Source organism: Adiantum capillus-veneris, chromosome 17 (genome assembly GCF_014529385.1).
Source record: "Adiantum capillus-veneris isolate H3 chromosome 17, ASM1452938v2, whole genome shotgun sequence".
Lineage (NCBI taxonomy): Eukaryota > Viridiplantae > Streptophyta > Polypodiopsida > Polypodiales > Pteridaceae > Adiantum > Adiantum capillus-veneris.
Genome location: NC_140947.1, coordinates 135,621,908 through 135,648,378, shown reverse-complemented (window position 1 = coordinate 135,648,378; position 26,471 = coordinate 135,621,908). Strand labels below are relative to the sequence as shown.

Genomic DNA, 26,471 nt, shown 5'->3' with positions numbered 1-26,471 from the left:
CCCTCTGGAGACGGGCCCACTCTATGGCCGAAGGAATGGGAGGACATTGTGCACGCGCTTAGGATATCAACAAGAGGGACCACCCCCCTTCCTCAAGCTTGAAGAGCCGGGAAGGATGCCATGAAGAAGAGGCCCTCATCATACAATTTCGAGATGAGGAAGCCCGTATGACATTCTTGAAGAAGCGTGTCGTAGTCCAAGACTTGGAGGGAGCTCCCATTTTTGTAATAGACTTGGACACTCCAAGTCGAGAATCTACCATGAACCACAAATAATCACTTCAAACAGCTCACATTTACAAATGATTCGACGATGGCCCGGCAGAGTTCCGTGCCTAGAGATATTGGCCCCAAAGACTGGCGCCCCTTTCGGTATTTCTTTTCACATTAATCTGCAACTCAAAGTACAAGCGAGCCTTCGGGTCTCACTCTCAGACTTTGCGTCCAGATGCTCTGTAGAGTGAGAGCCCAAAGACCCTTTTAAAGATTTTACAAGGGATGCTAAAAGCAAAGCCCAAAAGCTTCCAAAAGCTGTCCATAAAAACTGCCTCAAAAAAGTATTCACAAAAATAAAGCAACTTTTAAATATACTCTCAAGCTTGCGTGGAAGTGAAAAGCAACAATTGCATAAGATTCCAGCCTGAGCTTTGCGTAAGAAATTTTCCCAGCCTTGCGTAGCCAAAAACTGTGGCAAGTTGTCTACGCAAAAGGCTGTATGGATTTGGCCTTGTCCGTACCATTTCTACCAGCCACGTCCGTACCATTTCTGCCAGCTACGTCAGCACTCCTGTAGTCGCAGTTCAGCCGACCCTTGCAAGAGTATGTGTGTACCATGGGCAGCCAGGAGGTTATGTGTGTACCGGCAGCAGCCATGTCACCAGTTTATGACATACCCCCCTCTTAAAAGCATTGTAATTGCCCTCGATTACGCCAGCAAAACAGACAGAGGCCATAAACTGTCTTAGCAGACATTGACTGTTAGTACCGATGCACTAGGAACACATATCTAGCACATGTACCAATCGACAGTCACATCACAGGACATCTCTTGACATCACATGACAAATCACATTCAACATTCATTTGGATCTCAGACCATGATTTATCGGCAATGCAATTAGCAACCGCATCTAGATCCACTCAGGACCTCATAGATGCCCGATTGACTAATCCCTATTGCAACCATGTCTATCGAGATCACTCAGACCAAAATGCTGCTTATTTCGTCTATCAGTTCCTGCACTTAAATAAGTCAAGAACAAATCAGTTTCATATTATCCGGAATTCCATTTCATAAAGTCAAACAACAGAATACTATCATCTCTCAGTATCCCTGAAGCTCAAAGAGACATCAGTGACTCTAGTATTCAAAAATCAAGGCATCTGTTGACAAAGGAGCGGAGTAACTCCCCTCTTGTGCAACCCACTACACCATATCTCCGGCCAAGCTGAATTCTCGGTTCCATTTGGAATAGACTATGCTAAAGCTTCAAGGAAAAGTTTCACAATATGAGGAGTATCTGCTAGGTCGTCCTCCTCCATCCACTTCGCATCCAATGCACGATAGTTCTTGAATTTAACCAAGAACCGCCTTCTTACTTTACCCTTATTCTTTCTTCCTTATGTGCCAAAATCTGTTTAGGAACAAGGATCTCCTCGTTTTCTTCCACTTCGGTAACTCATCAGGCTCCCCATTTTCAGGTACATCACCTTTAAAAGGTTTCAAGAGACTCACATGAAATATTTTGAATCCTCCAAGTGTCAGGCAGTTTCAGTCGGAAGGAGACATCATTGATCTTTTCGGAGATCTGGAAAGGTCCGTAGTATCTCATACTAAGCTTTGGAAAAAGCCTCTCCTTTTCCTTTTTCTTTCTCAGGCGTGCCTTCTTAAAACGTAAGAGCACCCAATCATCCTCCTTCAATTTCAAATCGTGCTGATGGCGATCTGCTGCCGTTTTCTGTCGTTCTTGAGATTTCTGCCAAAGCCTTGTGGACCTTGGCAAAAGCCATATCTAAGTCGCGTGTGTATTCATCCGCTTCAAAAATCTTATCTTTCGTGCTTAGGAAGGGTGGAACCTTCGCAGCACCTTCAATAATCTCAAATGGCGCCTTCCCCGTCGAGGAGTGTATCGTGTTGTTGTAGGCAAATTCCACCAAAGGTAGATACTTTTCCCATTGAGTCTTCTGACCCGAGATATAAGACTTCAATAAATCTAAAACCACTGAATTGGCAATCTGAGATTGCCCGTCAGTCTGCGGGTGGAAAGATGACGAGAACTGCAACCGCGTGCCAATGTTCTCCCAAATTGCCTTCCAAAACAAACTCGTAACTCTGGGGTCCCTGTCGGAGACAATCGTCTCGGGCATGCCATGTAATCTGAAAATATGGGCCACAAACAATCTCGCTAAGTGATCCGGCTTGACTGTTTTCTTCACTGGAATGAAATGAGCTTGCTTGCTAAATTTGTCAATAACTGTCCAGACAACATCGTGACCACTCTGTGTTCTCGGGAGATCAACAATGAAATCCATTGTAATACTTTCCCATGGGCGGGTGGGTATGGGCAAAGGTTGTAACAATCCCTGTGCTTTATGCTTGTCAAACTTGACCTTCTAGCATACTAAGCAACTGCGCACAAACTCGTCCACATCCTTCCTGAGTCTCGGCCAAAAGAAGTATCTCTCTACCCCTTTCAAGGTGGTAGCATGCCACGGTGACCCGTAAAAGGCGGACAGTGGCATTCAGTTATAACCTTTTCCCTCAATGGCTGTGTAACACACAACATGGTTTTCCTCATCAAGTAGCCATCCTGAATGGAATATCCGCTACTGTCTCCCCATCCTGTATCCGTGTGAAAACGTATGCAAAATTTGTATCCGTGGCATACTGATCGACCATATCCTCCAAGCTCCTATGGTGTATTGCGGAAATAGCCAGAATCAACGGCTTCCGAGACAAAGCATCTGTCACCAAATTCTTCTGTCCTTGCACATGGACAATCTGGAAGTGAAACTGTGACAAGATGTTAGCCCACCGCATCTGCTTTTCCGATAGCTGCTTCTGTGACAAGAAGTAGCGTAAACTCTGATGGTCTGTGAAGATAGTAAAATCCTCTCCGAGCAGGTAGTGCCTCCAGTGAGTAAGAGCATGGATAACCGCCAAAACTTAAAAGCTCTCTCTCATAAATCTGTGCTGTCAATTATGGCCTTGAGAACAATCGGCTCTCGTAGGCAATGACATGGCCTTCTTGCATTAAGACCGCACCCAGACTACGACCGCAAGCATCACAATATACTTCAAATGACTTCTGCAAGTGCGGCAAAGTCAAAACTGGTCCCGTAGTCAATTTCTCTTTCAAAGTCTGAAAGGCAGTCACCTCTGTGGGTCCCCACGAGAAAGGGACTCCTGCCTGTGTCAAGATATGCGAAGGGGAAGCAACCTCTGCAAACTTTCTAATGAACTGCCTATAGTACGAACACAATCCCAAGAAGCTTCTAACTTCATGGACATTCTTCAAATCGGGCCAATCACGGATAGTCTCTATCTTGGCCGGATCCATGTGCACTCCCGCTGCTGAGACAATGTGTCCCAAAAAGTGTATCTTTGGTAGGAAAAATTCACTTTTCTTCCCATTAATCAGTAACTTGTGATCTCGTAATGCCCGAAAGACTTGAAGCAGATTTTGATCTCTATGTTCTGCCTCATCCTTGGAGAAAACAATGATGTCGTCAACGAAAGTGCCAACAAATAGTCTGTACTCTTGAAAAATCCTGTCCATCCTCCGGTGAAATGTTGCAGGAGCATTGGTTAAGCCAAAAGGCATCACCAAAAACTCAAATAACCCAAAAGTTGTCCGAAAGGCCGTCTTCTAGACGTCTCCGTGCGCGATTCGGATCTGATGATATCCACTCTTTAAATCAATCTTGCTAAAACACGAGGATCCTTGTAATCTGTCGAGTATATCATCGATCCTAGGAATCGGAAATCTGTTCTTGATGGTGATTTTGTTGAGAGCTCTATGCACATTTACCAAGATCCATCTTTCTTCAAAACCAACAACACTAGAGAGCAGTACGGTGAAGTACTAGGTTGGACAAGACCCTTTTCCAAGAGGTCTTTCACTTGGTTCATAATCTCTTCGTTCTGGGCTCGGCTCACACGATAAGGTGGCCGGTCCGGTGGTCTGCTTCTAGGTATCAAATCAATGGTATGATCTTCAAGACGAGTGGGTGGTAACTCGCCTGGGAGGCCCTCTGAGAAGCAATCGGCGTGAGAGTGGAGAAAATCTTGGCATTCTTTATCAAGTTCAGACATATTTGTCCTATTCTCATCACTCAACTCTTTCAAAAAGATCGAATAAACAAACAGACTGGATTTCATCAATTTAGAAATGGTCGAAGTTGATACAATAGGACAGACTCACCCTTAAGTTTTATATCGAGTACAATGGTTCTGCCCTTCTCTGTGGTCAATGTCGCTTTCCTCGCCCGATAGTCGACCACGGCGTTGTTCTTGTGGTACCAGGGAATTCCTAAGAGAACATCACAACTTCCAAAGGCATTATGTAAAAGTCCTCATGCCCCAAATACCTCTGCCAATGCAACCGAAGTCTGCGAATGACAAGTTGTAATGGCTACGTCTGTCACAAAGTGATGACGTGGCGGACAACAAAAACCCTAATTTCTGCCAGAAACCCTAAAATTCTTGCAAATCCTAAATTTTGCCAAAAACCCTAATTTCCGAAAATCGCGGAGGCGGATTATTAATTTTTTTTTTTTTTGGAAAATGATGAGCGACGCGAATTTTGCTTTTGCTTTTTAAAAAAAAAAAAAAGAGAAAAGACTCTCTAAGAGAGAGAGAGAACTGATGCTTTTGATTTTAAAAGCTTTTGGGGCTCTGCTTTTGGGCATCCCTTGTAACCTTTAAATTAGTGGTGAGGGCCTCACTTCTCAGAGCATCTGGACGCAGAGTCTGAGAGTGAAACCCTAACCGGTCTCTTGTACTTGGATGATTGATTAATATAAAAAGAAATACCGAAAGGGGCGCCAGTCTTTGGGGCCAATATCTCTAGGCACGGAACTCCGCCGGGCCAGTGCAAATCTATTGTGATCTGTGAATTGTTTTGAAGTGGTTATTTGGTGCTGTCGCGGTTGATTCTTGACTTGGAGTGTCCAAGTCTGTTACATTGGTATCAGAGCACGGCCGATTTCTCTTTTACGGGAAATCCGATCCCCGAATTTTTTTCCGCGGCACCTATGGCTTCAGGCAATGATCAGTCGACTCCCTCTGCATCTGGAGATGCGGGTTGGGATCACAACGAAGATTCAGACAGAGAGTATGGCCCGCCTCGGCCTACTCAGGCGGAGCAAAGAGAGATGGAGCGTCGTCAATTGATTGGTGATGCAACAAAGATGATGCTCAATTTTGCCAAGGACCCGAAGATGGCAAAATATATGAACCAGACCTCTTTGAAAGAGGTACAGATGGAGTGGCAGAGAACCACAACATGACTCCCGAAACCCGCTCTCAAGAAACCTTCTGCCTCCAAGAAATATACGGAGAAGGAACTGGAGAACGTGGTTGATGCACGGATTGCTCAGCTTTTCGACGTGCAAAAGAAAGACAAAAAGCACGGCAAAAAGCAGAACAAAGGTACTGACTTCCCGGGATATTTGGGTCGTCAGTCGACATTCGACAAAGCAAAGAAACGGAAGAAGCGTGTTCGATTTGAAGGAGTACCCAGTTCTTCTTCTTCTTCTTCTTCTGACAGTTCTTCTAGCTCCTCGGATTAGAGCGAAGAAGACAGAAAAAAGCAAAAAGCGAAGCAAGACACAAAGCTTCGGAACGGGCAAGAAAAAGGCAAAGAAGGCTACATCTCGCCCAGAGACTGACAATTCTACTGAGGACTCGTCTACAGACAGCTCAGATTCCGATGACGGAAAGTTTTATGCGAACAAGAAGAATTTTTACAAAGCCAACCAGTATGACTTTCTCGAAGATAAAAGCAAGAAAGTCCGAGAGTTTAAGGAAGGTGGCCACTCGATCAAGTTTGATACTTTTCAGGATACTCAGATGCTTCGAAGGCTTTGTCTTTTATACAGCATCGCTTTCGCGGGAGGACGTTATTCAGCGCACTCCAAGATTCGAAGAGCTGCCTCTTACTTTAAGGGGAATGCTCGTACTTGGTGGTCCACGCTTCTATTAAGCAAGACTGCCAGTTACATGGCTGAAATTCAAGAGGCTTTTTATTTCTTCTTGGTTGACTCAAGAGTTTGAGCAAGATATACGAGCTGCTTGGAACCATCTCCGGATGACCAAGAGAGATACAGTGAATTCTTATTGTGAAAGATTCTGGAGCTCTTTTCTACCCGCCTTTTCATTCAAGAAGATCTCGTTCAGAGAACAGATTGAGCGGTTTACCTTGAGTCTACCTACAGAGATCCGAGATCACTGCTTGGAACAGAAGTCAGCTTCTATTCAGGAGTTGATGAGTCATGCGAAGCGAGGCTTTGCCATTCACTCTGGCAGTCATACCTACCCCACAGATGAGGCCATGACACAACGAGCCGAACAGACTTCTAGGAATGAAAGTAGAATGAAAAAGAGCAACCCAGAGAAAAAAAAAGGATGCACGACCCAAGCTTACTCCTGAGGAGAGAGCTCGCTTCATCAGAGAGGGGAAGTGCTTTGGATGCGGGAAACATGGACATATTTCCGCGAAGTGCCCTGATAAGGCACAGAAAGAACAGAATGATAAAGACGATGACAGGTCTGAGAGTTCGAGAGCAGCTGAGGAATGTGGCAGAAAAGGCGAATAGAAAAGCAGAACTGGTACCACATGGCGTGGGACTTGCACCGAATCAAATGAATGAAAGTACAAACTTTGCCACTTTTTTTTGGGGCAAAGTGAAGGATCAGGAAGCTCTTTTGAAGGAGCCAAGGCCAACTTCTTTTCACTTGGAATTGGCGGCTTGATTTGGAACTACGCCCGACAGACTGACGCCACAGGCGGAGGTAGTTCCACTGGTACCCGGATGGGATGTTGCCATTACACCGAGCATTGGCAAACTTTGTTTGCAATGACAGGGGTGTTCAGGGCACGTGAGTGACGTTCTACTCGGGATCCCTTGGTACCACAAGAACTACGCCGTGGTTGACTACCGGGCCGAGAAAGGGACTTTGATAAATGAAGGGCTTAGAGATTGTACTTGATGAACTTCAGTTTTCTTACTCATTCTTTTGGGAGAACTGAACGATGGATAAAGGTTGACTATGTTTTGACTAGAAGAAAAGAACGCCAAGATTTTTTTTCTCCACGCTCATGCCGATTGCTTTTGAGAGGGCCTGAAGATCATACCATTGATCTGATATTTGGAAGCACGCCACCGAATTGGCCACCTTATCGTGTGAGCCGAGTACAGAATGAAAAGATTATGAACTCAGTGAAAGACCTCTTGGAAAAGGGTCTTGTCCAGCCTAGTACTTCACCGTATTGCTCTCCAGTGTTGTTGGTTTTGAAGAAAGACGGATCTTGGAGAATGTGCATCGATTATAGCACTCTCAACGAAATCACCATCAAGAACAGATTTCCGATTCCTAGGATCGATGATATACTCGACAGGTTACAGGGATCCTCGTCCTTTACCAGGATTGACTTGAAGAGTGGATATCATCAGATCAAGATAGCACCAGGAGATGTCTACAAGACAGCTTTCAGACGACTTTTGGGTTATTTGAGTTTTTGGTGATGCCTTTTGGCTTAACCAATGCTCCTGCGACATTTAACCGGATGATGAACAGGATTTTTCGAGAGTACAAGCTATTTGTTGGCACTTTCTTTGACGACATCATTGTTTTCTCCAAGAATGAGGCAGAACACAGAGATCATCTGCTTCAAGTCTTTCAGGCATTACGAGATCACACGTTAGTGATTAATGCAAAGAAAAGTGAATTTTTCCTACTAGAGATACACTTTTTGGGACACGTTGTGTCAGCAGCAGGAGTGCGAATGGACCCGGCCAAGATAGAGACTATCCGTGATTGGCCCGATTTGAGGAATGTCCATGAAGTTAGAAGCTTCTTGGGACTGTGTTCGTACTACAGGCGGTTCATACGAAAGTTTGCAGAGGTTGCTTCCCCTTTGCATACCTTGACACAGAAAGGAGTACCTTTTTCGTGGGGACCCACAGAGGTGACTGCCTTTCAGACATTGAAAGAGAAATTGACTACGTGACCTATTTTGACTTTGCCGGACTTGCAGAAGTCATTTGAAGTATATTGTGATGCTTGTGGTCGTAGTCTGGGTGCGGTCTTGATGCAAGAAGGCCATGTCATAGCTTACGAGAGTCGTTTGTTCTCTAGGCCGGAGATGACAGCACAGATTTATGGGAAAGAGCTTTTGGCGGTTATCCATGCTCTTACTCAGTGGCGGCATTACCTACTCGGAGCGGATTTTACTGTCTTTACAGACCATCAGAGTTTGCGCTACTTCTTGTCACAGAAGCAGCTTTCGGAAAAGCAGATGCGGTGGGTGAACATCTTGTCACAGTTCCACTTCCAGATTGTCCATGTGCAGGGTCAGAAGAATGTGGTGGCAGATGCTTTGTCTCGGAAACCGTTGGTTCTGGCTATTTCCGCGATACATCATAGGAGCTTCGAGGATATGGTCGATCAGTGTGCCACAGATACAGATTTTGCAGATATTTTCACATGGATACGGGATGGGGAGACAGTAGCTGGATACTCCCTTCGGGAAGGCTACTTGATGAAAAGGACTATGTTGTGCGTTACACAGCCGTTGAGGGAAAAGGTTATGACTGATTGCCACTGTCCACCTTTTACGGGTCATCGCGGCATTGCTAGCACCATGAGAGGGGTAGAGAGAGATTTCTTTTGGCGGAGACTGAAGAAGGATGTGGAAGAGTTTGTGCGCAGTTGCTTGGTATGCCAGAAGGTCAAGTTTGACAGGCATAAGGCACAGGGATTGTTACAGCCTTTACCCATACCCACCCGCCCCTGGGAAAATATTTAAATGGATTTCATTTTTTTTGATCTCCCGAGAATACAGAATGATCATGATGATTTTCCAATTACATGGCACGCCTGAGACGATTGTCTCTGACAGAGACCCCAGATTTATGAGTTTGTTTTGGAAGGCAATTTGGGAGAACATTGGTACGCGGTTGCAGTTCTCGTCATCGTTCCACTTGCAGACTGACGGGCAATCTGAGATTGCCAATTCAATGATTTTAGATTTATTGAAGTCTTGTATCTCGCATCAGAAGACTCAATGGGAAAAGAACTTACCTTTGGTGGAATTTGCCTACAATAACACGATACACTCTTCGACGGGGAAGACGCCATGTGAGATTGTTGAAACTGCGAAGGTTCCATCCTTCCTGAGCACGAAAAATTAGAAATTTGAAGCGGATGAATATTCGCGAGATTTGGATACGGCTTTTGCCAAGGTTCGCGAGACTTTGCAGGAGTCTCAAGAACGACAGAAAAAGGCAGCGGATCGCCATCGTCGCGACTGGAAACTGAAGGAGGATGATTGGGTGCTCTTACTTTTGAGAAGGCACGTCTAAGAAAGAAACAGGGAAAGGAGAGGCTTTCTCCAAAGCTTAGTATGTGATACTACGGACCTTTCCAGATTACTGACAAGATAATGGTCTCCTTCCGATTGAAACTGCGAGATACTTGGAGGATTCACAATGCATTGCATGTGAGTCTCTTGAAACCTGTTAAGGGTGATGTGCCTGATGATGGGGAGCCTGATAAGCAACCCGAAGTGGAAGAAAACGAGGAGATCCTTGTTCCTGAACAGATTTTGGCACATAAGGATACGAAGAATAAGGGTAAAGTCCGAAGGCGGTTCTTGGTTAAGTTCAAGAATTATCCTGCACTTGATGCGAAGTGGATGGAGGAGGAGGACCTAGCAGATACTCCTCAGATTGTGAAACTTTACCTCGATGCTTTTGGTTTAGCATAGTCTACTCCAAATGGAACCCAGAATTCAGCTTGGCCGGAGATCTGGTGCAGTGGGATGCACAAGAGGGGAGTCACTCCACTCCTTTGTCAACAGATGCCTTGATTTAGATACTAGAGTCACTGATGTCTCTTTGAGCTTCAGGGATACTGAGAGCTGACAGTATTTCTGCTGTATGACTTTATGAAATGGAATTGTTGATAATGATACTGATTTGTTCTTGACTTCTTGCGAGTGCAGGAACTGATAGATGAAATGACTGCAACATTTTGGTCCACTTGATCTCGAATAGACATGGTTGCAATAGGGGTTAGTCAATCGGACATCGATGAGGTCCCGATTGGACCTAGATGTGATTGCTAGCTACATTGCCGATAAATCATGGTTTAAGATCCGAATGAATGTTGAGTGTCATGTGATGTCTGGTGATGTCCTGTGATGTCGTGTGATGTGACTGTCGATTTTGTACATGTGCTAGATGTGCGTTCCTAGTACGTAGGTACTAACAGTCAGTGTCTGCTAAGACGGTTTATGGCTTTTGTCGGTTTTGCAGGCGTAATCGCGGTCGATTACAATGCTTTCAAGAGGGGGGTATGTCACAAAGTGATGATGTGGCGGACAGCAGAAACCCTAATTTCTGCCAGAAACCCTAAAATTCCTGCAAACCCTAAATTTTGCCAAAAACCCTAATTTCCGGAAATCGCGGAGGCGGATTATTATTATTATTATTATTATTATTTTTTTGTGGAAAATGATGAGCGACGCGAATTTTGCTTTTGCTTTTTTTTTTAAATAAAAAAAAGAGAAAAGACTCTCTAAGAGAGAGAGAGAACTGATGCTTTTGATTTTAAAAGCTTTTGGGGCTCTGCTTTTGGGCATCCCTTGTAACCTTTAAATTAGTGGTGAGGGCCTCACTTCTCAGAGCATCTGGACGCAGAGTCTGAGAGTGAAACCCTAACCGCTCTCTTGTACTTGGATGATTGATTAATATAAAAAGAAATACCGAAAGGGGCGCCAGTCTTTGGGGCCAATATCTCTAGGCACGGAACTCCGCCGGGCCAGTGCAAATCTATTGTGATCTGTGAATTGTTTTGAAGTGGTTATTTGGTGCTGTCGCGGTTGATTCTTGACTTGGAGTGTCCAAGTCTGTTACAACGTCCCTGTCGGGTGCCGCTAGAACTGTCTCTGCAAGTGGTCCCATCCGATCGGGAGTGATCTCGAGCCGCGCCGCCAATTCCGGTGAAATGAAGTTGGCCTTGGCTCCTCCATTAAAGAAGATCAGGGCTTCTTGGTCTTTCACTTTGCCCCAAGCTCGGCAAAGTTCTGTACTCTCGTCCATCGTGCTGGGAGCGGTACCCACGCAATCTGGAACCAGTCCTATTTTCGTCTTGCCTTCTCTTCCACGGTCCTCAGCTGCTCTCGAACTCTCAGGCCTCTCGTCGTCCTTGTCGTTTTGTTCTTTCTGTGCCTTTTTAGGGCACTTCACGGAGATATGCCCAGTTTCCCCGCATCCAAAGCACTTCCCCTCCTTTATGTAGCGAGCCCTCTCTTGAGGAGTAAGCTTGGGTCGTGCATCCGTGTCTTTCTTGGGTTGCTCTTTCTCTTTCTACTTTCATTTTTCGAAGTCTATTCTGCTCTTTCCGTCATGATCTCATCTGTGGGGTAGGTCAGATTGCCAGAGTGAATGTCAAAACCCCGTTTCGCATGACTCATCAACTCCTGAATGGAAGCTGACTTTTGTTTTAAGCAGTGATCTCGGATCTCTGTAGGTAGACCCAAGGTAAACCGCTCAATTTGTTCCTTGAACGAGATCTTCTTAAATGAAGAGGCGGGTAGAAAAGAGCTCCAGAATCTATCGCAATAAGCGTCCACTGTATCTTTCTTGGTCATCCATAGATGGTTCCAAGCAGTGCGTATATCGCGTTCATATTCTCGAGTCAACCAAGAAGAAATAAAAAGCCTTTTGAATTTCAGCCATTTAATTGGTGCTGTCTTGTTTAATAGAAGCGTGGACCACCAAGTTCGAGCATTCCCCTTAAAGTAAGAGGGAGCTCTCCGAATCTTAGAGTGCTCTGAGTAACGCCCTCCAGAGAAAGTGATGTCAAACTGCTGTATAAAAGACAGCCTTCGAAGCATCTCTATAACCAGAAAACGTGTCAAATTTAATTGACTGTCCACCTTCCTTAAACTCTCGGACTTTCTTGCTTTTGTCTTCCAAAAAGTCCTACTGGTTGGCTTTATAAAAATTCTTCTTCTTTACATAAAAGATGCTGACATCAGAGTCCGAACTTTTCGAAGACGAGTCCTTTGTAGAACTGTCAACCATAGGGCGAGATTTAGGCTTCTTTGCCTTTTTCTTGCCCTTTCCGAAGCTTTGCTTTTTGCTTCGCTGTAACAGACTTGGACACTCCAAGTCAAGAATCTACCGCGACAGCACCAAATAACCACTTCAAAACAGTTCACAGTTCACAATTGATTCAACACTGGCCCCGTGGAGTTCCGTGCCTAGAGATATTGGCCCCAAAGATTGGCGCCCCTCTCGGTATTTCTTTGTATTAATCTGAGTTCAAAGTACAAGAGTGCGGGCAGGCGCTCACACTCAGACTCTGCGTCGAGATGCTCTGAGTTGTGAGAGGCGTGCTCACATATTTAAAGGTACAAGGGTTGCCAAAAGCAAAGCCCCCAAAAGCTGAAAATCAAAAGCTCAAAAGCTTTGTAAAAATAAAGCAAAGCTTTTTTCTCTTTCTCTTTTATGCTTTATTAAAATAAAGCAAAAGAAGTATCTCTCTCACTTGCGTAGAAAAAGCAACTGTCCAAAAAGCACTGCTGCCGCAAAGTTGCTGTCTGTAAATTGTGTTGCAAATTGCGCTGATGTCCGTACAATCTGCCACGTGGCATCATTTTTCGGGTACAGCCAGCCACGTCAACGTTTCCGGATTGGGCAGCCAGTTAGGGTTAGGGTTTTACCACATATCACTTTGTGACATACCCCCCTCTTGTAATCGCCCTCGATTACGCCTGCAAAACAGACAAAGGCCATAAACCGTTTTAGCAGACACTGACTGTTAGTACCTACGCACTAGGAAACACACATCTAGCACATGTACTAATCGACAGTCACGTCACACGACATCACAAGACATCACATGACATTCAACATTCATTCGGATCTTAGACCATGATCTATCAGTGATGTAGCTAGCAATCGCATTTAGATCCAGTAGGGACCTCATAGATGTCCGATTGACTAACCCCTATTGCAACCATGTCTGTTCGAGATCAATTAGACCAAAATGCAGCAGTCATTTTGTCTATTAGTTCCTGCACTTACAAACAAGTCAAGAACAAATCAGTTTCTTATTCAGGAATTCCATTTCATAAAGTCATACAACAGAATATTGTCAGCTCTGAGTATCCCTGAAGCTCAAAGAGACATCAATGACTTTAGTATACAAAAATCAAGGCATCTGTTGACAAAGGAGCGGAGTAACTCCCCTCTTGTGCATCCCACTACACCAGATCTCTGGCCAAGCTGAATTCTAGGTTCCATTTGGAGTAGACTATGCTAAACCAAAAGCTTCGAGGTAAAGTTTCACAATCTGAGGAGTATCTGCTAGGTCCTCCTCCTCCATCCACTTCGCATCCAATGCAGGATAGTTCTTAACTTAACCAAGAACCGCCTTTGGACGTTACCTTTATTCTTTGTGTCCGTATGTGCCAAAATCTGTTCAGGAACAAGGATCTCCTCGTTTTCTTCCACTTCGGGTTGCTCATCAGGCTCCCCATCATCAGGCACATCACCTTTAAAAGGTTTCAAGAGACTCACATGGAATGCATTGTGAATCCTCCAAGTGTCAGGCAGTTTCAGTCGGAAGGAGACATCATTGATCTTTTCGGAGATTTGGAAAGGTCCGTAGTATCTCATACTAAGCTTTGGAAAAAGCCTCTCCTTTCCCTTTTTCTTTCTCAGGCATGCCTTCTCAAAATGTAAGAGCACCCAATCATCCTCCTTCAATTTCAAATCGCGACGATGGCGATCCGTTGCCTTTTTCTGTCGTTCTTGATATTTCTGCAAAGCCTCGCGGACCTTGGCAAAAGCCGTATCTAAGTCGCGCGTATACTCATCCGCTTCAAAAATCTTATCTTTCATGCTTAGGAAGGGTGGAACCTTTGCAGCACCTTCAACAATCTCAAATGGCGCCTGAAACCGGCCTGTTCAATCCAAAAAGGGCGGTAGACTTTACTTTAAACCTTGATTTAGCTTTCACCCATTATTAGTCGTCTATTTTACCTGGACTTTCAAGACACCACAAAGGGGAGAGGGATACAGGCTGCTAGATTGCACCTGTATGAGTAGACGGACACCAGATTGGCCCCTAACTTAGGCGCCCCTTTCGGTATTTCTTTATTGTTCAAAAGAGGGAATAAACGCAGTGGTTCCCTACAAGCTGCCCCGCACAAACTCGGCTGAATTCCCCTGTTCCAGCCCGATTTCGGCAGCATAACTGTACTAGAACCCTTCACGGTCAGTATTCCCACGCATTGGCCGACTTTCCCAACGCATACGGGCACTTTGCAAAACCTGGCGAGAATCTGCAGCACGCTGAATTCTCTGTTTTCAGCCCTGAAAATGCGCCAAATCACCTGTACAGCGGTCCCCTTGCGTCCCCGAACCTCTTGGGGGTATTAGGGTCCGTTTAGGGCCAAAACTCTAAACCTGCAAAAATACACAGCAGGCTGTAATTTACTGTTTCGGGCTCCGTTTCGCGTGCCGGTCGCATCCGTAGCAAGTCCTCGAGCTCCCGCACCTGTAGGGCTACTTGCCCTTTGAATCGGACGAGATTTCTGGCGTGAAACCTCTCCGAATTCACCTGTACCTGCGGGGGAATTAGCCGCTAGCTAATCCAGTACCTGTGCAAGAGGCTCTTGCCTCGGCAATCGCGCATGAACCCACACAACTGTACATTGGTCAAATGAAGAGCCCACTAGAGGGGCATAACATACTGCCAAAGGGGAGAGAGAGGGCAGTGCGTAGCGTGCAGGGCATCACTCCTGGCACCGCACTGTGCATAAGAGGGAAAGCAAGCACTCCATAGCTCTTAACCTGTGACAAATCTGAAAATGAGGCTCTCCCTCTCCTAAATTCAGCGCCACTTCTTGTTGCATGAGGCAAGTGCACCAGAAGGTGCCACTTGGCACATTTATAAGCATTTTCCTGTTTCGGGGTTGCCGTCTAAAAATATCCCAACCGGTTGCCCAGTTGACTTCACGGCAGAGTAAGAAAATGTTCCCCTTGTCATTCCGGAGGTAATGACGCCAACACATTTTCAGGTCCCAAAATAGCAGTTCCCTAAATTTTAGGAGATGCTGCCATTGTATCTTTCTAGGTCATCCGACCCTCTTTGTACACTGCGGCCACATCCAGAACTGAAATGTAGCCTCTGTAGCAAAGGATTCCACTTTGGCTAGTCAATGACCCCACTTGGCTAACCATAGTCCTTGTCCAACCTTAGTGCTCTCTTGCCCTCAGGCCTGGACTCCCTCTGGACAGTTCCACACTAGCTATGCAATGCAGGGCAGTTAGATTTCCCGAGGGGTGTTTCCAAAAAGTGAAAGTAAATAGATAATAAGAAAGAAATCAACAAAAAGGATAGATAGTAGTCACACGTTGGTGACATACCCCCCTCTTGAAATCTCAAACGTCCTCGTTTGCATCTATGTCGTACATGCTTACTGTCAACACTCATGTATTCAACACCTGTTGACACATATACGACACATACATGCTCATTGTCAACCCTGGTGTATTCAACACCTTGTTGACTCATGTATTGCCTGCGTGTGAACCCTGTCCCAATGACATAGTGGTAGCTTCGCACTCTGCCATTGCTTTGAGTCACTAACTTTCCAATGACAAAATGGTAGCTGCACATTTTGCCACTGTCTTATAGTACACGTTGGATCCCGTAACACTTTCGAGCATACCCAAACCGATAGTTTAAGAATGCAGTTACACATGTACTCTTTAATAGAAGCAATCACTGTATCCTTGACAAACTGACAAGAAATACTCACTTCTATAGCACTAACCAAACTTTTGGACATTCCATAAGAGCAATTGCCAAACTGACAATCTGTACAGCTCTAACATTCATGTAACAGGTATTTCATTTGAGCTCACTTTAAATACCTTGTACATCATTTGTTTCAGAAGCCATTGTCACACTGACAATCCATGTAGCTTTGAAACTCAAGGGGTCAAGGTAGGTTGCAAATCGAAGGCTTTAAGGTAAAGTGATAACACAGTTGGTGACTCTGCAAGTTCACCTTCTTCCATCCACTTAGCATCCATTGGTGGATAGTTTCTGAATTTTACCAAGTAACGCCTAGCAACCTTGCCTTTCACTTTCCTTTCTTTGTGTGCCAAAATCTGTTCCGGGACCAAGATCTCGTCAAGTTCCTCGACTTCCGGCTGATCTTCAGTTGGCATATCTTCTGGCACATCACCCACATAGGGTCTGAGAAGACTCACATGAAACGCATTGTGAATCTTCCAACTGTCAGGCAATTTCAGCCTATATGCAACATCACTGATTATGTCGCATACTTGAAAAGGCCCATAGTAACGCATGCTGAGCTTTGGAAACAGTCTTTCCTTGCCCTTCATCTTCTTTAACCTTGCCTTTTCAAAGCGTAAAAGCACCCAATCACCAAGTGAATATACCACTTCACGATGGTGACGATCAGCTGCTTTCTTTTGTTTTGCCTGAGTCCTTTCTAAGGCCACTTTGACCTTCTTGTACATTTCATCCATGTCCTGAACATACTTATCTGCTTCAAATATCTTGTCCTTTGTATGCAGTATGGGAGGAACTTTCTTGCCACCTTCAACTATCTCAAAGGGTGCCTTGCCAGTTGATGAATGCACTGTATTATTGTATGCATACTCCACCAATGGCAAATACTGCTCCCACTTTCCTTTATGCTCTGACACATAACACTTCAGCAGATCTAGGACAGTAGAATTTGCCTCTTCTGACTGCCCATCTGTTTGAGGATGAAATGACAAAGAGAATTTGAGCGTGGTGCCCATATTCTCAAACAAACCTCTCCAGAACAAACTTGTCATGCGTGGATCACGGTCGCTAACAATCGACTGTGGCATGCCATGATACTTGAAAATATTGCTCATAAACAAGCGTGCCATCTGATCTGGCTTTATCTTCTTCCTGACAGGAATAAAATGAGCCTGTTTACTGAATCTGCAAATAATGGTCCAAATACCATCGTTTCCTGTCTGCGTTCTGGGAAGATCAAAGATAAAATCCATAGCAATACTTTCCCATGGTTTATCTGGAATAGGTAGTGGTTGCAATAACCGTGGTGCCTTTTGCCTGTCAAACTTGACCTTTTGGCATATTAGGCATTCTCGCACAAAGGCATCCACATCCCTTCTCAATGTAGGCCAGTAGAAGAATGTCTCAACCGCTTTAACTGTAGCATCGATACCACGATGCCCTGCATACGGTGGGACATGACTCTCTTCCATAACTTTGCGTCGCAATGGCTTTGTGACACACAATCTGCCATGCATCATCATGAACCCGTCTTTAAGAAGATAGTGTTCATGACGTTGTCCTTGCATTAGCTGCTCGAAGACCCTTGCAAAATCTTCTTCATTTTCATACTGTTCTCTCATATCATCAAGTTCATGATGATAAGGAATTGACACAGCTGAAATTTGTGGCTTCCTTGACAAGGCATCAGCCACAACGTTCTTCTTGCCTTCCACATGCACAATCTGAAAATGAAACATGGACAAAATATTTGCCCATCGCATATGCTTCTCAGATAACTTTGTCTGTGTCAAGAAGTATCGCAAGGTCTGATGGTCCGTTTGGACAACAAAGTCTGCACCTAGCAGATAGTGTTTCCAACTTAAGAGCGCATGAATCACAACCAGTAACTCTTTCTCATAGACCTGCATGGTCATCTCTGGCCCTTGCAAAATTCTGCTCTCATAGGCTACTACCCTGCCATCTTGCATTAGCACTGCACCAATGCTACTACCGCAGGCATCACACTGGACCACAAATGACTTCCTAAGATCTGGCAACACAATGACGGGATCTGAACTCATCTTTTCCTTTAAGAGATTAAAAGCTGAAATCTCTTTCTATGTCCATCTAAAGGTGACTGCCTTCTTTTGAAGAGCATGTAAAGGTGAAGCAATCTCAGCGAAATTTCGGATAAACCTTCTGTAATAGGAGCATAGTCCCAAAAAGCTTCGGACATCATGCACCGTCTTCAAATTTGGCCATGACTTGATCGCTTCAACTTTTGCAGGATCCATTCTGACACCATCCTTTGAGACAATGTGTCCCAGAAAGTGAATCTCTTCCAGAAAAAACTCACTTTTCTTTGCATTGATGAGCAACCTATGACTGCGTAGCTCTTTGAACACAATGGCCAAGTGATGCCTATGCTCCTCTTCATTCTTTGAATAGACTATCATGTCATCAAAGAATGTACCAACAAACTGCTGGTGTGGACGGAAAATTCTGTCCATCATCCTATTGAACGTAGCAGGAGCATTTGTGAGACCAAAGGGCATCACTAAAAATTCGTAAAGGCCAAACGTCGTTCTAAAAGCAGTCTTGTGCACATCCTCTGATCTAATGCGGATCTGATGGTACCCACTCTTTAGATCTATCCTGCTAAACATAGCTGCTCCTTCTAATTTGTCCATAATATCATCAATTCTAGGTATAGGGAACCTATTCTTGATGGTATTCTTGTTCAGTGCACGGTAGTCGATGCACATACGCCATGAGCCATCCTTTTTCTGCACCAACAACACTGGAGAACAGAATGGAGATGAACTGGGCTGAATCAGCCCCTTTTCTAACAACTCCTGTACTTGGCCCGTTATCTCTTTCTGCTGAGCCGCACTAACCCTGTACGGAGGCTTATTTGGTGGGCTACTGCCTGGCACCAAATCTATCGCATGGTCCTCGGGTCTCTCTGGCGGTAATTGAGACGGTAATGAATCGGAAAAACAGTCACTATACTGTTGTAAAAACATTGACCTTTCTTTATCTAGCACAGATAAATTTGATTCATCACAATCTGACACTTCACGTGCAAAAACCAAGTACGCAGAAAGATGCTTTTTCATTACAGAAGTAATAGGAGAAGCTGATACAGTAGGAATAGACTCCCCTTTAAGCTTTACATCCAGAATGTGAGTCTTTCCCCTGCTCTGTACAGTGATCTTTTTGTTGTAGGCATCCATGATTCCCTGTACACGAAACAACCAAGGAATACCTAACAACACATCACATCCGTCCAGCGGCATGATGTAAAATTCTTCAACATCTACATAGGACTGGATATGTAGACGCAACTTTCCAATGATGGGTGTCACAGCCTCTGTATGGCCAGGACATGCCAAACCTGCCTCTGCTGTATACCCCATCTCTTCAGGTCTGATTCCCAACTTTGAAGCCAATTCTGGGGAAATGAAGTTGGCTTTGGCACCTGGATCAAAGAAGATAAGCACTGTTTGATCCCTGACCTTTCCCCATGCTCTGCAAACCTCACTTGCATCTGAATTTGACTTGTCGCCCACCATATCTCGCACTAGACCGGCCATGGGCTTCTTTTCTTTCCTGTCCTCCTTGTCTTCAGAATCAGCTGGCCTTTTCTTTGTAGGACAGTTGTAAGCAATGTGGCCAGGCTGCTCACATATAAAGCATTTGTTTTCTGTTCTCAGGACCTTCTTTTGCTCTTCTGACTTGCGAGGAAAACGTCTTTTCCATTTCTTTGCTGGTCCTTTTTTTGATTCAGCCGTAGCTTTGTCTTTCCCTGCGTTGGCTGACTCCTGAGTCCCTTTAGGAGCCTCATTGGGAACGTGCTTCTTGGCTGAATTTTTCTTGCCTGATCCTGCCTTGACGCCAGTGTTAAATTCACAATCTTCTCCCTTGAGCAAACCATTGCCAGTGTTTGCTACCTCGATGAGCTGCGTCAAAGTAGTGACTTTTGTCTTCGTACAGTACTTTCTCAATCCTTTAGGTAGGCCACAACAGTATTTTTCAATCTGTTCTGTCAATGGCACAAACCTATAGGAAGTTACTGGAAGTAGAGCTTTCCAAAACTTCCGATTGTAATCATCCAGATCTCTGCAAGTGGCAGTATTTAGCTGGTGCCATTCTGTCATGACATCTGCTTCAAAGTCATCAGATAACCATGCTGCTGCAAAAATCTGCTTGAAGTAAATCCATGTGGACGGAGCTTGCCCTTGAAGCAATAAAGTTGTCCACCATTGTCCCGCATTCCCTGTCAAGAAAGTGGCTGCCTTGCGGACCTTTGAAGCCTCTGTAAAGTTTCCCCCTGCATAGGCCTTGTCAAACTGCTGGAGGAATGAGAGAGCCTTCTTCCTGTCATCAAACCCTGTAAAGGTCGTGAATGTCACACCTTTGCCACCTTCTTTGTACGGAGTTGGCCTCTCCAGCGGCGTTAAATTGTCATATGGAAGTGACTGAAACATGGGAACACTATTAGGGTTCATCTGTGTTCCTTGGCCGCTATTAACTTGACCTGGAAATGCCATATTTGGCTGCTGATTTGTAATTCTAGCCATACCAAAATTTGCCTGTGGCATCCCAAATTGGCCCTGAGTGCTCTGAAACCCTGGTTGCATACCCATGACACTGTACATGGGGTTAGGTATCATCGTTTGAGCACCGCCAAACACTGTTCCTGGCGTATAAAACTGATTTCCAGGTGCATGACCAGCCATGCTCTGGAATACCGATCCACCTCCAAAATAGCCAGGCTGTACTGAAGGTGGTGGGAAGACCTGTTGCATAGCCTGTAGGTTGCTTCCCTGCCCATTAGAACCAGCTATAGGCTGCTGAAAGGTGGCTGGCTGAATTGGTAGAGCTTGGAATACTGGCATCTCAGCCACCTGTTCTTGCACCTTAGGCACAGGTTGTGGAGACTGCATGTTCTCCGTCAAGTGTACAGGTGTCTCCATTGACTGTGCAGTATGAATCACCTGTGCTCGAGCCTTAACAGGCTTTTGAATATGATCCAGTGACTCAACTTGCTGAGACGGAACAGGAGGTTGCAGAAAGGCTAAAAACCTCGGGTTTTGCATTACTTGTGTGAACATAGCCACAACAGTAGCCAACTGGGTCCTGAATATATCGTCATCTGTCTGTGGTGGTCTTGACGACTCACCCACTTCATGTGTCTGTTGACCCTGTGAAGAGGAAACCTCTTCAGTCACATCATCTGGTCTGTCAGCCATAATTGCTATTCCCTGTGTATAGTCTATGATCCCCTGTGTCTTCAAGCCCAAAACTGCCCAAGGCTCACTTCTATGGGAAAAAGTGATTTAATCCCGTCGATGGAACCATGAAACCGGCCTGTTCAATCCAAAAAGGGCGGTAGACTTTACTTTAAACCTTGATTTAGCTTTCACCCATTATTAGTCGTCTATTTTACCTGTACTTTCAAGACACCACAAAGGGGAGAGGGATACAGGCTGCTAGATTGCACCTGTATGAGTAGACGGACACCAGATTGGCCCCTAACTTAGGCGCCCCTTTCGGTATTTCTTTATTGTTCAAAAGAGGGAATAAACGCAGTGGTTCCCTACAAGCTGCCCCGCACAAACTCGGCTGAATTTCCACTGTTCCAGCCCGATTTCGGTAGCATAACTGTACTAGAACCCTTCACGGTCAGTATTCCCACGCATTGGCCGACTTTCCCAACGCATACGGGCACTTTGCAAAACCTGGCGAGAATCTGCAGCACGCTGAATTCTCTGTTTTCAGCCCTGAAAATGCGCCAAATCACCTGTACAGCGGTCCCCTTGCGTCCCCGAACCTCTTGGGGGTATTAGGGTCCGTTTAGGGCCAAAACTCTAAACCTGCAAAAATACACAGCAGGCTGTAATTTACTGTTTCGGGCTCCGTTTCGCGTGCCGGTCGCATCCGTAGCAAGTCCTCGAGCTCCCGCACCTGTAGGGCTACTTGCCCTTTGAATCGGACGAGATTTCTGGCGTGAAACCTCTCCGAATTCACCTGTACCTGCGGGGGAATTAGCCGCTAGCTAATCCAGTACCTGTGCAAGAGGCTCTTGCCTCGGCAATCGCGCATGAACCCACACTACTGTACATTGGTCAAATGAAGAGCCCACTAGAGGGGCATAACATACTGCCAAAGGGGAGAGAGAGGGCAGTGCGTAGCGTGCAGGGCATCACTCCTGGCACCGCACTGTGCATAAGAGGGAAAGCAAGCACTCCATAGCTCTTAACCTGTGACAAATCTGAAAATGAGGCTCTCCCTCTCCTAAATTCAGCGCCACTTCTTGTTGCATGAGGCAAGTGCACCAGAAGGTGCCTTTTGGCACATTTATAAGCATTTTCCCGTTTCGGGGTTGCCGTCTAAAAATATCCCAACCGGTTGCCCAGTTGACTTCACGGCAGAGTAAGAAAATGTTCCCCTTGTCATTCCGGAGGTAATGACGCCAACACATTTTCAGGTCCCAAAATAGCAGTTCCCTAAATTTTAGGAGATGCTGCCATTGTATCTTTCTAGGTCATCCAACCCTCTTTGTACACTGTGGCCACATCCAGAACTGAAATGTAGCCTCTGTAGCAAAGGATTCCACTTTGGCTAGTCAATGACCCCACTTGGCTAACCATAGTCCTTGTCCAACCTTAGTGCTCTCTTGCCCTCAGGCCTAGACTCCCTCTGGACAGTTCCACACTAGCTATGCAATGCAGGGCAGTTAGATTTCCCGAGGGGTGTTTCCAAAAAGTGAAAGTAAATAGATAATAAGAAAGAAATCAACAAAAAGGATAGATAGTAGTCACACGTTGGTGACAGCGCCTTCCCCGTCGAAGAGTGTATCGTGTTATTGTAGGCAAATTCCACCAAAGGTAGATACTTTTCCCATTGAGTCTTCTGATCCGAGATATAAGACATCAATAAATCTAAAACCACTGAATTGGCAATCTTAGATTGCTCGTCAGTCTGCGTGTGGAACGATGACGAGAACTGCAACCACGTGCCAATGTTCTCCCAAATTGCCTTCCAAAACAAACTCGTAAATTTGGGGTCCCTTTCGGAGACAATCGTCTCAGGCATGCCATGTAATCTGAAAATCTGGGCCACAAACAAGTCTCGTTAAGTGATCCGGCTTGATTGTTTCACTGGAATGAAATGAGCCTGCTTGTTAAATGTGTCAATAACAGTCCAGAGACCATCGTGACCACTCTGTGTTCTCGGGAGATCAAAAATGAAATCCATTGCAATACTTTCCCAGGGGCGGGTGGGTATGGGCAAAGGCTGTAACAATCCCTGTGCTTTATGCCTGTCAAACTTGACCTTTTGGCATACCAAGCAAGTGCGCATAAACTCTTCCACATCCTTCTTGAGTCTCGGCCAAAAGAAGTATCTCTCTACCCCTTTCATGGTGGTAGCGATGCCGCGGTGACCTGTAAAAGGTGGACAGTGGCATTCAATCATAACCTTTTCCCTCAACGGCTGTGTAACGCACAACATGGTTTTTCTCATCAAGTAACCATCCCGAATGGAATATCCCGCTACTGTCTCCCCATCCCGTATCCGTGTAAAAACGTCTGCAAAATCTATATCTGTGGCATACTGATCGGCCATATCCTCGAAGCTCCTATGATGTATTGCGGAAATAGCCAGAACCAACGGCTTTCGAGACAAAGCATCTGGCACCACATTTCTGTCCCTGAACATGGACAATCTGGAAGTGAAACTGTGACAAGATGTTCGCCCACCACATCTGCTTTTCCGATAGCTGCTTCTGTGACAAGAAGTAGCGCAAACTCTGATGGTCTGTAAAGACAGTAAAATCCGCTCCGAGTAGGTAATGCCGCCACTGAGCAAGAGCATGGATACCTGTCAAAAGCTCTTTCTCATAAATCTGTGCCGTCATTTCTGGCCTTGAGAACAATCGGCTCTCGTAAGCAATGACATGGCCTTCTTGCATTAAGACCGCACCCAGACTACGACCACAAGCATCACAATATACTTCAAAAGACTTCTGCAAGTTCGGCAAAGTCAAAACTAGTCCCGTAGTCAATGTCTCTTTCAATGTCTGAAAGGCAGTCACCTCTGTGGATCCCCACAAGAAAGGGACGTCAAGATATGCAAAGGGGAAGCAACCTCTACAAACTTTGGAATAAACCGCCTGTAGTACGAACACAGTCCCAAGAAGCTTCTAACTTCATGGACATTCTTCAAATCGGGCCAATCACGGATAGTCTCAATCTTGGCCAGATCCATTTGCACTCTTGCTGCTGACACAATTTGTCCCAAAAAGTGTATCTCTGGTAGGAAAAATTCACTTTTCTTTGCATTAATCACTAACTTGTGATCTCTTAATCCTGGAAGACCTGAAGCAGATGATCTCTATGTTCTGTCTCATTCTTGGAGAAAACAATGATATGGTCAAAGAAAGTGCCAACAAATAGCCTGTATTCTCGAAAAATCCAGTCCATCATCCGGTTAAATGTCGCAGGAGCATTGGTTAAGCCAAAAGGCATCACCAAAAACTCAAATAACCCAAAAGTCGTTCGAAATGTTGTCTTGTAGACGTCTCCCGACGCGATTCTAATATGATGATATCCACTCTTCAAATCAATCCTGCTAAAGCACGAGGATCCCTGTAATCTATCGAGTATATGATCGATCCTAGGAATCGGAAATCTATTCTTGATGGTGATTATGTTGTGTCACGTGACACATCCAACCTTATGTGTTCGTGGACAAGCTACAACATGATCAGGGTTCAGTCAGTCTAGATTAGAAGTGATTTGGCACTTTTGTGAGTCTATTCAAAGACCGTGCATGTCCAATCACTTAGTGTAGAGGCATATCCTCTGGTTGTACACAGCATGATCATAAGCATTCCCATCAAAATCCTTCAGGGGAATTTTCCAGTGCATTTAGCCTATTTTACCTATTTTTGATATTTTTCACTTATTATTTTTAAGTGACTTTTGTTGGAAAGTATGCAGGGCAATTTTGCTAAGTTTGTATATAAGCAAACTAGAGCTAGCACTATTTGACAGAAGAGGCAAGAGGAGCCAAGCTCAGCAGGCAACTTCTCAGCAAGACCCCTTGGTGGACCTTCCCTCCAAGCAGCAGACCTCCCCCATCCTAGCGTCACTTCATCAGCCATTGCCTGGCGTTTTTGCACCAGCACACCATCGCCAGAACCCCAAGCATACCTAGCGTTTTGCATCAACAAGGATCGCCAGCAGAGACTAGTTGACCTAGCGTTTTTGTCACCATCAGCCTAACGTTTTTGACAGAAGCAGCCCTGGCGTTTTCATCAAGATTTAGCCCTAAAGAGGTAGCAAATTCAGCCCGGAAGAGCATTAGTTTTCAGCCTAAAGACACCTCAGTTTTCAGCCCTAAACCTGCAGATTTTCAGCGACAAAGACCCACAGAAAACAGCCTCCAAATCAGCGTTTTTGGACAGCAGTAGAAAGATTGCAGAATTCAGCCCTTAGGTCGACTTCATCATCACCGTCGTCATCGTCGACATAGCCTAGACTTGCATCAGTCACATGCATTCAGTTTGTACCAGTTTGTGCAATCATAAGTAGACCACTCTCGTCGGTGAGAGTGGGGCCTTTGGAGGAGGGTTTTACAACGTCTCTGGTGTCGTATCTCTCTTCTCTCTCTATCTTTGAGTCTCATGCACTTTCACGCACAGTATCCATTCACTTTGTTTGTGTCCATTGCACTCTCTCATTAAGAATGGAAGGCTCTCCCTTCCATAAGAACAAAAGGAACCTTGAGCACAGTTCGGAGCACTCATCTTGAGCAAAGCGCAAACATTCATTCCGCTACACCTAACATTGGTATCAAAGCTTTGGCAGTGTTCTGTATCACTTTAGGAAAGAACCACAAGAATCACAAGAAATTTTTTTGCTTGTTGAGGTTGCACGAACCCAAGTTCGCTTGGGCGTGTCGATTCCTAATCGTGTTTTTGAAGAGTGACAGAATCCCAAGAAAGAAGGGCTTGTCCAGCCTCCCATTGTGTCTCTTTTCACTCATTGAGAGTGGACCATGCACTTAGCTACCGGCCAATCGACGTGAGGTGGGAAAAAGCAACCTTGGTGTGAGCGCAAGGCCGCCAAGGGGTGCGCTTGCAAAAAGGAGTAGAACTCGGGTGAAGAGAAGATCCTTCTTAAACGCGGTTTGCAAGCGAAAGAACCCAAGAACCCAAGACCCTCAAGAACCCAAGTTCCTCGTGAACTTAAGAACCCACGACCCCAAGAACCCACAAGAACCCACGACTTCAGAATGGTCATCACTCGAAGCGGAATGGATACTTCGCTTGGAGGCGATGAGCATGAGAGAGGCGAAGAAGAATTTTCCCCACCAGGAGGTTTTTCCGACCCTCCCCCTTCTCTATCTACGCC

The 26,471-nt window shown here is 45.2% G+C and overlaps 1 protein-coding gene across 2 annotated transcripts in view; it reads left to right on the top strand.

Annotated features, from left to right (window-relative positions):
- The window catches only part of LOC147438137 (elicitor-responsive protein 3-like), a 64,804-nt gene that overhangs the window by 804 nt on the left and 37,529 nt on the right, over nucleotides 1-26,471 (top strand). The gene's annotated exons all lie outside the window — the stretch shown is intronic.